General features: G+C 37.3%; 1 protein-coding gene across 10 annotated transcripts in view; it reads left to right on the top strand.

The window, feature by feature from the left end:
- ERC2 (ELKS/RAB6-interacting/CAST family member 2) overlaps positions 1 to 12,658 on the top strand; it is a 622,345-nt gene that overhangs the window by 523,881 nt on the left and 85,806 nt on the right. For all 10 annotated transcript variants that reach the window (XM_087887861.1, XM_087887858.1, XM_087887855.1 and 7 more), the window contains one exon: positions 6,266 to 6,453. The gene's annotated coding sequence lies outside the window, so the exon portion shown is untranslated. The remainder of the gene's footprint in view (positions 1 to 6,265; positions 6,454 to 12,658) is intronic.

Below are 12,658 nucleotides of genomic sequence, written 5' to 3'. Positions count from 1 at the left end.
CAACAAACTTAAACTGTTTCTCAGTTTAAGTTGAAACATGTTTATAAAGGAAGTCTGCAGGTCTTACAACCTAGCTCACGGATTAATCTTTATATAGAGATTGCAACGTATGCAAAATCAAGAAGAAACAAGTTAAGAGGGAATAATGGTTATGTTTTGTTTTTTTTACTGTTTCTTAGAACATCTTTTCCAAATGCTTTGTATATGAAGATAGAGAGACAAAGCTCAAGATTTGACAAAACAGAACTGAAAACCCAGTGAGCTGTAGACTAATTAATAACAAATTCTCAGCACAATCTGACTTTGTTTTACGAGCAAAGAAATAATTAACGTTACATGCTGAATCCACAGACCATAAACAGAGCAGCATGCCATGCAAGAATTTCATATCAGAGGAGCTGTAGATGATTCCTTTAACTTTCTTTTAAGGATAAATCCCTTTTTGGTTTTGAAAGAATACATTACATCTTTAATTTCCAGCTTACAAAACCTCACACATAGAGCAGAAGAAGAATTTGCACAGGAATCCAAATATGGAGATATTGAAAAATACTAGATTAGATGAACTGCGACAGAATAGCAGCAGGCGTTCAACTTTAAAAACAGCAGGATCTTGTTCTTTGCAGGCATGAGTGACATATTGCAAGCAAAATGGGGGATGAGGTAGGATGTTTAGCTGATAAATGCATGCTTTATATTCCAAAAGGATTTGATTTAAAAACTCTGTGAATGTATTGGATTAATCCTACAGGTTTATATTTTGAAAGATTCATTCTTCCTAATTTGGAATGAATGAAGAATAATGTAATCTTAAAGAAGAAATACCAAGCTGGGGTGGGCAATTAATTCTCCCAAGGGACGATACGAAACTGGGACTGCTATTGAGGGCTAAACCAATAGGCTGTGAAGGTGCATAGGCATGTATACACATATATACATAAATTGAGGGGGAAAAAAGTCATCTTCAAAATATAAACAATCCATGTGGCTGGACAGGGACAGCCAAAGGACTCAGAGGTTGTAAAATGTCCAGGTCTGATATAGGATAAGTTTCAGAGGACAAGCAGGAGCAAGTTTAAGCTGTTGAGACTCATGTATCCTGCTCTAGATAATCTCCTGATAGTTATACTCTCCAGTTTTTCCTAACTAACATATCCAACAGGAATTGTTGGCTGGGAATTCTGGGAATGAAAAGTACAAAAAAGAAATGATTAAGTTTTAATGTGGTTTCTGGTTCATGAATTTAATTTAATTTAATTTAATTTAATTTATATGCCGCCCCTCTCCGAAGACTTAGGGACAGAATGTTTTCTTTGCATTGGGATATAGAAAAATGTAATTTCTCAAGTAATTCTAATCCAGAGAGGAATAACTATATTTAGTTCTCGTCCTGTCCTTTCATTCATTATTCCATTTAGTCCATATGTAGTCAAAACATTTTAGTACCTGCATTGTACCGTGTTTCCCCGAAAATAACACCCTGTCATATATTTTTTGAACCCTGAAATAAGTGCTTGGCCTTATTGCCATGCACTCAAAAGCCTGATTGGGCTTATTATCAGGGGATGTCTTATTTTCGGAGAAATAGGGTATTTGATTTTGTTCTTCCCCCCTCCTTACTGTTTGTAGGCATGACCTTTAATCTGTAATATAGATGTCTCTTTTATGTCTCATTTAAGTTTGATTTCATTTGCTATGTAGAATACCAGGTGGTGCGGTGGCTCAGCGGTTAAGATGCTGGGCTTGTTGGCTGGCAAGCTGGCAAGCTGGCAGCTGAGATTCGACACCTGAGCACCACATGAAGGGGTGAGCTTTTATCCTCGCCCAGCTCCTGCCAATCTAGCAATTCGAAAACATGCAAACGTGAGTAGATAAATAGGTACCACTTCAGTGGTGGGTTGCCCCAAGTTCGGATTGGTTCGCAAGAACCAGTAGTAAAACTGGTGGGAGACTCTGCCCACCATCCCAGATGTCATCATAGGTGAGCTGCGCATATGCAGAAGCTCGGTGTGCACGGGAGCGAAGCTCGCGCATGCACACGATCCCATTGCAAACCGGTAGTAAAGGTAAGTAGAACCCACTCTTGTACCACTTCAGTATGAAGGTAACAGTGCTCCATGCTGGTCCACATGACTGTGGAAATGTCTTTGGACAGCGTTGGCTTAATGGCCTTGAAATGGAAATGAGCATTTCCCCTATAGTCAGCAATGATTAGCGGAGTAAAATCCCCAGGGACTCCTTTACCTTTTTTACATTGAATAAAGCAGGTTGAAAAAGCATGAGTATCATTTCAGACATTGCTGAATTACATTTCCTAGCATGTCTCCCTATTGGACTTACTGGATAAGACTACTGAGAATTGTAGTTCAGAAACATTTGGCTGGCCACAGGTTGAGCACACTAGTATTACAACATTGTTTGTCTCTTTGAGGTGACTTTTAAATAAATCACTTTTTCCTTGTTTTTTTCCCTTGAGGAAGGGTTTATTGAGTTTTCATATCATAAAAGGTTGCCAATATAAATAATTTTCTGTACACTGAAAATTAAAATGAAAAGGTTAAAATCTGATAAAGTAACTGGTGACTGATTTACACCTAATCACACATTTAAGTTACTATAATGCACTGTACATGAGGCTGGCTCAGGAAATAACTCAGAAACAATAGTTGGTCAAAAATACAACATGCCTGATGCTAATGGACATAAAATATTGTAGCAGCAAAATATCAGATCTTTGGATAGATTTGCCCAAAGATTTCCAAGTTCAAACGGAAGTATGATTTTTCACCTGAACCCTGTATTGTTCAGGTTCCACATGTCTTTGGGACTGTCTGTCAAAAGTTAAAAGAAGAAATGCTTGGAGTTCTGTGCACATGAAAGGTAAAAGGGTCAGAATTGGAACCTAGAGGCAGATTCTGAAAACAATTTTAATTCAGTAGGCTTTTTGTAGAGGAACCCAGAGATGACCTTGGAGAAGATATGTGGGGATTGATAATAAAACATGAAGTCAACCTGGAAAAACACACAATTGATTTTAACCAAAAGGTTGAGAAGTGATACATATGTTCTTCTTGGAAAAACAAGAAAGGGTGAGAAAGAAACTCAACATTGGTCCACTTTGATTTTCTTTGGTATATGAGGAGAGAAGGGAAAATCCTTTAAACTTTCAAGATTGATGTCAGCCTGCTAAAAGAAAATAATGATGTGATGGAGCTGAACTTGGTCTGGTTTACCTATTAATGTAGACTTGCCCAATTTTTGTTTCCACTCCACGAGGTATAATGAGGTTTGCACCTCAAGAACTGTAATTAAGAATAAGGTATGTACATATGGGGAGTGTATAAGAAACAAAGCATTTTATTAAAAATAATCCCTTGCAAATGTACATAAAGAATTAAACTAAAGAAACATAACAAAATTCTTAAATATATGTGTTTTTCTGAACTGATTTTAAATACAACTGCACAAACAAATGAAACATTTGTCCATATAAATGAAGTGTACTATATACATTATCCAAAGAACTGAAACAATAATTTGTGATACTAATTCTACTGATCCAAACAGGATTTTCTCTATCTATATAATGTATTTCCTTTTTGGTATAACTTATAGCACAGTAAAATATATTATGATTGAGATGTCACATGATGAATTATGCAGGTTTTATTTTAAAAATGAAAATTAAATATATGTACTGAGATAATCCAGAATCTTTCTTCTCTAATGTATAGTTTTTGTGACATATTGTTATATATTATATTATATAGCCTCATTTTACAGCATTTTATCGATGACTGAAAAGATAATCATCTCTGGATTTATTTTATATTAAATTACATGTCAATAATCCCTTGACAGCATTAATTTAATTAACATTTAGTTCTTCTATTCCTTGATTTTAAGATTTGCTCTTTCAGTTTGTAATATGAAATCTCCCAAAGCTGCTGAACAAATTGAGCTAGCTCCTGCAGAATCAAAATCTATATGTTCCACAGTTCATTTTAGTAGTATAATTATGGTATTTTATGAAAATGAAAGGTTATTATTCGATGTAGATGTTGTAAAAAGAAAACTAAAAATAAGCCTGCATTTCTTCGGAATTTTATACAATATGTTTAGTGAGAGCTATCCTTGACCTTGGACACTGAATGATTATACCAAATAATATAGTGCTGTTAGAGTTTTTCAAATCACAGAGATACCTTTATGTGCAGTTTAGTAAAGGCTTAATTTAGATTTAGTGTGCTGTGTAGCTAATCAGTGGTGGGAACTTAACTGACAGCAATTTAACATGATTGGGGAAGGTAATTGCATAATTAGCAGTAGTGTTTATAAATGCAGAAGGATATTTTTATTGAGGGGAAAAAAACTAATTGCTTTCATACTAAGAAGGAAGCTAAATAAATAGGTTTGTTGTCACAGGTTAAGAGGATATGCTCTACTTGTTTAAGAAATATATTTATTTAGTGGTTTTGATTTTCTATTTTGTTTTAAAACCATATAAAGTAGACTGCTATGTAAATATAGCCAGTGTATCAAATAGTGGTTCTGAAACTTAAGCAGATCTCAACAGACATGGCTTTTAGATGATCCAGAAGATATTTGGATGAATTTTAGATTATAGACTGAATAATGATATTTTAAAGGCTCCTCCATGTAATGTTGCTTTGTCCCAAGCCACCATTTCCATGGTTCTTTTGCTTCCTATATTTCATAGTTTTCTTTGTATTGTTATATATGGAATTGTGATTAGCCAAAAAAAGGTAGTTGCTGATTTCAGTATAAAACTCACAGACCATTCAGTTACTTGAGCCCTTTCAGACATCATTTTAGTCTCCCAGCAAAATGCCCCATCTACTGGCCAATTTGATTATGTCAAAGCTACCCCATTTCTAAGTACTGTAGGTATTTTCAGTCCTTCTCACCATATTCCTATCAAAGGAGAAGCTCCCCCGCCCCCCCACTTTTGAAATGCACAATGTTGTTGACACTTTTCTCTTATTGGGAACTTCAGTAATTCTTTTCCAGCTCAGAGCCTGTTTTGTGGGAGAGATTTCTCAACTCAAGGAACTCCCATACAGTGTATAATTTGGCCAGACAAATGTAATAGTTTTAAGAATGGTTTCCCAAGGGTGTTTTCTAGCTCGTTTGGTCCAGTTCTTACAAACCAGTTGTTAAATTTTCTTTGGAAGAGCAGGGAATCTCCCTCTCTCTCTCTCTCTCTCTCTCTCTCTCTCTCTCTCTCTCTCTCTCTCTCTCTCTCTCTCCCTCCCTCCCTCCCTCCCTCTCTCTCTCTCTCTCTCTCTCTCACACACACACACACACACAGACATATACACACAGAGACATGTACACATGTGTACACACATGTAGTCATCACTCACAAGTGTTTTCCTACCAGTATTAACAGTCCCTCATCAGTAAGACAACTGGTTTTCTTTCTTAAATCTTAAAAGTACAAAGTATATCTCTTCTTGTAGCATCAACAATGGCAACTTAAGCCAGCTTCTCATTATTACACAGAAGAACCCTGGAGCCAAATACCTGAAGAAGCTCCAAGTCTCAGATGTAACTAAGTTGCAGTCTTCCCCACTCATGATGGTGTTTCTGCTGCTAAGAGCACTCTTGGAAATGTAGTATTAGGGACAGCTGGACTTGGAAAGGACTTGTTTCCTCCTGGAAAACTGGTTTATTCCTTTTTCCTCAACGCTTTTCTTTGATATAATTTCTCCAAGAGTAGTTTTTTTTTTCCCTTGAGAAAGAACAGTTAAAAACACTTTTGTGGATGTGTGCAAAAGAACCTTGGGATGTAGAATATATTTCTCCTCAGGCAGAGTAAAGAAATCCCTTGGAAATAAAGAGCTTCAATGTGGAAGTGCAGACTCATGTAAAATTTGTTCAAGTTTTGGATAGACTGATATTTTTTCCTCATTATCTTATTTGCTATGTGGTCAGAAAGCATATGTAGTATCCTTAAAATCATTTGCCAACCAATGAAATAATGAATACAGGAAATCCTAGCTCACGGGTGTCAAACTCAATTGCTTCACGTGATATATTGTGATGTATCACAACGTTTTTTGCCTTTGTGGAGCCGGGATGGGCACAGACTGTGCATGACACATCCGGCCAGTTTGACACCCCTGCTCAAGTTTATGTTCAGACCTGTGTATCCTATACTGTTTCTGCTTTTATGCATTGGTTTTGCTTAGTTTCATGCTCCGGTAAAATGTTACATGTCAGCTTTGTTTTTCTTGACTAGATGATCCAGTCACTGTTGGAGGCACATGGCCACGGCAAAATCACATGCAGTACATTGATCACCAGTCCAACCTTTGCCTAGAATGTGATCCCCAGTTCCTTCAAGAGATCCAACTTTATCTGTCTTAAAGAAGAGGAAGAAGGAATCATCTGAAATAACCAAGCATCAGAGCTTTAACACCAGAGCAGGTTCAATCCAAATTTATAAATCTCCTACATAATGACTTTTATTTGCAGGTGATCCTTGTAATCATATACAGTACATTCATTTCCTAGGAAGCCCCCAAATCTGTATTGCAACTGGAAAGTTATATGGAGATTTTCAATCATCCAGGTCATGGTTGTCCCAAAGGTGCTTTCTCAAGAGGCAACTGGAGTTTCTGGGTTTTTTTTTTTTATTTGAAGATGTTACGCTTCTCATCCAGAGCTGAAGAAGCTTCTTGAATGAGAAGCGAAATGTCTTCAAAGACAAAAAGTAGAAAGTCCAGTTACCTCTTGAAAAAACACCTTTGGGACAACTGGAAAGTTTGATTTCTCTCAAGCATCTAGAAGCATATGAAATGTAGTTTCCTTGCACATTTTGTCCTTCACCACAAGGAAGACAGATTTGATATGGACAAGGCATTTGGAGTTTCACTTACTGGTTTAAGGACTGCCCCCTAAGAGACTAGCAGAGCCCACCCACAATCTGGAATATGTCCAGCTTTTTCTCTTAGCAGAAGGTGAACCCCTGACCTGGTAGCCCGAGGCAAAAGTGCTGCCTACTGAGCCACTGATACCATGCCATCAGCAAGTTGAAAGACCAGCTGCAGACTTCAGAGAGTTAATTATTTCAATGTGTAAAGAATTGTTCTTTACAGTTCACACAGATGGCATGACAAAATGGTTGTGTTGAATACACACACACGTGTGTGTGTGTGTGTATTAATATTAAAAATTACACTAATGATTTCTCAAGAACAAAAACAATGAATTTTGGACAAGGAAATGAACATTTTGATAATTCTGAGTTGTTTTTGTTTTAGTGAATCAGTATCAGTGCGCTGTACACGCTTATTTGAATATAAGTGTAATGATCTCAATGAGTTTTAATTCTGAGTAAACACAGGTAGAATTGCACTATAAATCTTGATAAAAGTGTCCTGCAGTTCTTTCTATTTTTATGGCAATGTACATAATCTTCAAAATTTCTGGATAATCTTTTTAGCTATAATCATTTAGGTAGCTTCCTATTCAGTAGCCACAGAAAACTCATATACTGGATCTGGATCCAATTCAGCTTTAGCCATATAATGAAATCAAGGAAATAGTCACAACTGGCAAATTCCACTATTTTCAATTGGACTAAGCAGATTCAGAGACACGCCCCCCCCCCTTAATATTTTTTAAATGAAAGCTAATTTAATTTATTTTCAGTGCTGAAATTGTTGACAAATTAATAATCATATAGGTTTTTTTTTAAGATAATATGATTATGGCCGCTTGACAATGTTATAAACTTTGCTGACATGTTTACACATGACAAAACAATGGCCAATTGTAGCTCTTTATTACCTCTATATAGTATGATTTACAACATTAGGAAATGTGTGAGTCAGTTTATCCCCTTCCCGTAAGGAGCTGAACGCACAACAGACCTTGCTTTGAGATAGTTAAGAAACAAGTAAAAATATGCTATATACATTTTATAAACAAATAAATTTATCTTAATAGAACACAGGGCATCATTTTGCTCTGTAAAATTGTTAGTTTACAGATTATTTCATTTATTTACACATGGCAGTAATATCAAAATTAATCTTATAACATGAGACAAGCAATGTGTTAAGATATTTTGCTACCCCAATAATCATGGAGTACTTTCATCACGCTAACTTATGCTGCATACTGCAATAACTTTGTTTTATTTTTGGAAGAGAAAAATGATATTAGGATAAGGAACTAAAAGTAGTATTATTACTAATTTCTGTAGAATGTACTAATATTTTTGATGTGCTGTTGTGGACAGGTAATTGTATATGTTTTCCCTGTTGTGGTTATATCAGTGCTCAACAGTGCTTAAATACTTTCTGCACTATTATAAGCAACCCTAGAATACTGAGCCCACTAGTCTTGGATGCCAATGTGTATGTGGCTGGGAATGAGTTATATGAAACCCAAGTCTCCACTTCCTTACAATGTAGTCTGAATATAGCTTCAAGTATTTGTTAAGCTTTTGAATGAAGGTAAATATATGTGTCCCGGGATAATGTTGCAGGATCCAATCTGAGTCAGTCCCTGGGACAAAAGTTTTATTCTTCCAAGCTTTTGGGCTTATGCTGGAGTTTATCATTGTTAAGATCTCCTGGGGCATTTTCTGGTCCTAAGTACTGATGCATCCTATCAACCACATTTCCATAATACGTTCTGATAAAAGTAATGTGAGATCAGAGATGGTATTCAGCAGGTTATGACCAGTTCTGGAGAACCGGTAGAAAAAATTTTGATTAGTTCAGAGAACCGGTAAATATAACCTCTGACTGGCTCCGCCACCATCTATTCTCTGCCTCCCAGCTGATCGGGAGAAAATGGGGATTTTGCAGTAACCTTCCCCTGGAGTGGGGAGGGAACGGAGATTTTACAGTATTCTTCCTCTGCCACGCACACCAAACCACACCCACAAAACTGGTAGTAAGAATTTTTGAATCCCACCACTGTGTGAGATTTGCATGAATTGTCCTATTCAGAAGACAGACAATGATAACAACATATTGTAATTTTTATTCTCCATAATGCTACCTGTAAATTGGGGAGCTAAAGTGCAGATGCACATTATATAAAAATGACACAAATATCTAATACTAATAATGACAGTATAGAGCAGTGGTCCCCAACCTTTTTATCGCCGCGGCCCGCTGAGCGCGCGCAGGGGTGGGGGCACGGCCCAGGAGCTTTTGCGCACGGCCCATTGCGCACAGCCCAGGAGCTTTTGCGCACGGCCCAGGAGCCTTTGCGCTGCAGCGTTCATGTCCCCCGGCCGCTGCGCGGCCCGGTGCCAGGTACTCCACGGCCCGGCACCGGTCCACGGACCGGGGGTTGGGGACCACTGGTATAGAGTATACTTTTCAGATGATAGAGTTGTCAGAAGGGTGAGGATAAAAATCTTGTAGTTAGGCTTCAGCTTGTCCTTACACTGCCTCTGTCCATAGTTCTCTTGAGATTATCTACAAAGAGGCCATTTGCAAGGTAATTTTGACATGTTCATTTCTCCACTAGAAGGCTTCTGGAATCTATTATGAATTTTGAATTGATGTCACAAACAGTAACAGATGTTGCACTCTAGGTGGGGGTTGAAGAGGGTTTTTTTTTTTTTTTTGTCTTTTCTCCTGCTTCATAACTTACCTGCCTGAGGAACAAGCATTTTGCCTGCTGTTTTGTCCGTTTCTTTATGGGTTAGGCAACTTGGTGCCCTTCAGATATTTTAGATTATTATTATCTATTCCCATTGGCCATGTTACGTAGGCTTTTGAGATTTAGTCCAAGGTACCCAGAGAATACCAAATTGCTTTGTGGTGTTTCAGCTGCTCTTCCATAGAAAATATTGGAAAACTAGAATATTCATTTTTTGAACACAGACATATGTCTTTTGCAAGCATCGTTTAGATCTGTGTGCACATGTTCCAGTATTCTAGCTCCTGTGGTTAAGCCAATTTATTTTCTTTTTTCTTTTCAAGTGGCAAACATGTTTTTGACAAAGGTTTTGTAAATAAATAAATAAATAGCTAAGGTGATTTTGAATATTTAAAATGATAACTTTGGGCTGAAGCTGAAGTCTTTTGTGCTCAAATCCTGATGGATTCACAATTGGCTGACCAACCTCACCCAGTGTGTAGTCCTCAACTACATCTACATGGAGGGAAGCCTGCAGTGGGGTACCCTGAGGGTCTATCTTGGGCCTAGTGTTCTTCAACATCTTCATAAATGATCTAGATGAGTGGATTGAAGAGGCACTCATCAAGTTTGCAGATGACCCCAAGCTGGGGGAAATTACTAATACTTTAGAATATAGACTTAAGATTTGGAAGGATCTTAACAGACTTGAGTGTTGGGCTCTATCCAATGAGATGTACTTCATCAGTGAGAGAAGTAAGGTCCTAACGGAGCAGGAAAAACCAGATATATAAGTAGAGAATAGGTATTACCTGGCTCAACAGCAGTGTCTGTGAGAGGGATCTAAGTGTCCTCATGGACTACCACTTAAGTATGAGTCAGCATGTGTGGTAGCTATCAAACAAAAGCCAATGCAGTCCTAGGCTTCATCAAGAGAGGTATAATATCAAGAAGTGATAGTACCACTAATATATATCCAAGTCTGGTCACCATGATGCAAAAAAAAATGTTGAGATGCTGGAAAGTGTATAGAGAAGAGCAACAAAAATTATAAAGGAACTCGAGGCTAAATTAGTTGATGAATGGTTGAGGAGGCTACTGTAGGTATGTCTAGCCTATCAAAGAGAAGGATTAGGGGGAACATAATAACTGTTTAGTTCTTGAGGAGCTGTCACAGAGAAAAGGGGGTTGATTTATTTTGTATAGCACCAGAGTGCAGGACATGTTAAAGAGAGATCCAACCTAGATGTAAAAAGAAATTTTCTGACAATGAAAACAGGTACTCAATGGAATAGCTAGTCTTCCTGGATTGTAGGTGCTCCATCACTGGAGGTTTTCAAAAATAGACCAGACAACTATTTAATTGGGATAATGTAAGGCTCCTGCCTTGAGCAGGGGATTAGACTAGAAGCCTTCTAAGGTCCCTTCCAGCTATATGAGTCTATGTCCTATGTTCTAAGTTCATGTTCCTACTTAGCACTAAACTCATTAAGTCATCTTGATATCTCAGATCCACTTGCCTCTCAGGATGACTATGGAGCTAAAAACACAGCTTCATCTCTGGTGAAAGTACAGCAGAATAAATACAACTAGAGGATTTATAGGGTATGATTTTAAAAAGTGAAATGGTGGCCCCCAATAGTTCAATCAAAGCCACTTTTGTATGTTGCAGAATGCAACAATAATATTTAGCAATGCTCTTAATTTTTTAAATTTATGGGTGGTTGATATTCTCACAGTGGGTTGGACTAGAACAGGGGTGGGCAACTGTGGCCCTTTTTTCAATCTGTGGACTTCAACTCCCAGAATTCCTGAGCCAGCTTGGCTGTATCAGGAATTCTGGGAGTTGAAGTCCACAGGTTGTAAAAGGGCCACAGTTGCCCACCCCTGGACTAGAAGACCTCCAAGGTCCCTTGCAACTCTGTTATTCTATTCTATTCTATACTGTTATTTGTTGAAAACCAAGATATTTTCCTAGCGTGCAACTCTTGTTGGTGAATAAATGTATGACTTGAAGAAGCACTTCAGTGTGACCCTAATAACCTACAAACTTCCAGTCAAACAGCTCAAACCTAGACATATGGAAATGCAGATGTGTTAGCAGGCCCTGGTGAAACATAAAACTGTAAAGTAGCTGAAGACACTGAAGATGTTCTCTCCATTTTAAGACCATATTTTTTTAAAAAAATATGTGAATATAAACATTGAACAAAAATAAATGAACAAAAACTACTCACAATTTACTATTGTAAATCAGTAGCTATGAAGCTTCTTTCAATGTATTAGCTAGTTCCTCCCTGCCCCCTTCACACTATGGTATATTTAGTTCTGTAAGTAGTCCATTTCTTCTCGCTCACTCATTAAGGAATGAATCTGGTTTTATTCAATATTGTATATACATTGCACCCATAAATATTTAAACTAAGTCAATATAGTACCTCAAACATGGAAAAGCTTTCATTTTAAACTGGGGGTGGGAGGGGCTTTTAGAATATTCTATTCATTAGCCAAATGTTGCCCTTTGAGGGAGGAATACATAAGCCAAAAATACAATATATATATTTTGCCTGCTGCTCCAGATTAGCTCTTGATTTTCATATTTTATATCTCTAATGACCTGGAGATGACAGAAGTCAGTGGACTGTCCTTTCAGAAACAGCAGAATCTGCTCAGGAGAATCTGGGGCTAATTTCCTTTTTTTGCTTCAATGAAGATATCTCAATTGCGCTTTCAAGCAATAGAATAAATAGTAATTGATTTATGGGGAAGTATGATGAGATTGTTCCTAAATGGAAGTAACCAGGGAATAATGGAAGTCAGATGATATATTAGTTTATTGCTTTACTGTTAATAAAAATGATTGTCAGTATAGACATTTTCCATGAAGAAATATTACTGAATAGTCAGACTGGATCTTCGAAAAATACACTATAGATTCCTCTCACAAAACTTCCTAAGAACAATAAACGGCAAAAGTTGTCTTTTAAATCTTCAGACTGGCAATGATTTCATACTTTAACTGCAC

This window comes from Pantherophis guttatus, chromosome 2 (assembly GCF_059756535.1).
Source record: "Pantherophis guttatus breed Tessera chromosome 2, ASM5975653v1, whole genome shotgun sequence".
Classification (NCBI taxonomy): domain Eukaryota; kingdom Metazoa; phylum Chordata; class Lepidosauria; order Squamata; family Colubridae; genus Pantherophis; species Pantherophis guttatus.
Note: the sequence above shows the minus strand (reverse complement) of the source record. Positions and strands in the feature narration are given on the sequence as shown.